General features: G+C 29.7%; 1 pseudogene; it reads right to left on the bottom strand.

The window, feature by feature from the left end:
• Nucleotides 1-443: 443 nt before the first annotated feature.
• LOC145390466 (5S ribosomal RNA) lies at nucleotides 444-560 on the bottom strand (annotated as a pseudogene).
• Between the last annotated feature and the right edge of the window lie 423 nt (nucleotides 561-983).

Below are 983 nucleotides of genomic sequence, written 5' to 3'. Positions count from 1 at the left end.
CTTGAAGCTTCTTACAAGAAATATGTCTTCGTAAATCTTGCATGACATTGAGAACTCCTTGTATACCTGTAAGCCCCGTATTCTCCCTAACACCTCTTCCATAGCGATTTATTCTTGGATTTGGCTGGTTAATATCCGTTTTTATGTTATTTGTGCAGAGTATGGCGATATTGGAAGGATTTATATAACGCAAAATGAGACAGTATGGTGCAATAAACAAAATAAATCCCTTAGGAACAGGTGTTAGTGATGTATGCGAAATTAGGTGATGACTTCGCGACGAGAAAAATTGAAGAGTTATAATTTGTGTTATTATTATTCATTCATCATTCATTCATTGCCAGACGCCATGTATCCCAGACGGGGTGGCCAATGGCTTAGAGTTAATTGTTTTACAGGGAGGGGCACTAATCCTCCACCAACCCCACTTGACACGTAGGGATGCAACAGCATCTGGTGTTCCCAGGCGGTCACCCATCCAAGTACTAACCAGACCCAACGTTGCTTAACTTCGCTGATCGGACGGGAAGCGGTGTACTCAACGTGGTATATTATTATTATTATTATTATTATTATTATTATTATTATTATTATTATTCTTATTATTATTATTATTATTATTATTATTATTATTATTATTATTATTATTATTATTATTATTATTATTATTATTATTATTATTATTATTATTATTATTATTATTATTATTATTATTATTATTATTATTATTATTATTATTATTATTATTATTATTATTATTATATTGAGCAAGATTTGACTGTTTATTGTTTTAATTCGAATGAGTAATATTGATGTGGTGATAATGATTGATTGAATGATTGATTGACTGATTGATGATGACGATGATGATTATGATGATACATGTGTCATTCGTATAATTATTACTTATTTTTTATTTTGTGCTACGTGTTACTTATATAGCTTAGTTGCTCCATAACCATTTTTTTTTTTTTTAAGTATGA

This window comes from Coenobita brevimanus, chromosome 14 (genome assembly GCF_032717465.1).
Source record: "Coenobita brevimanus isolate Jiangsu-jjx chromosome 14, ASM3271746v2, whole genome shotgun sequence".
Classification (NCBI taxonomy): domain Eukaryota; kingdom Metazoa; phylum Arthropoda; class Malacostraca; order Decapoda; family Coenobitidae; genus Coenobita; species Coenobita brevimanus.
This window is presented reverse-complemented; position numbering and strand designations above follow the sequence as displayed.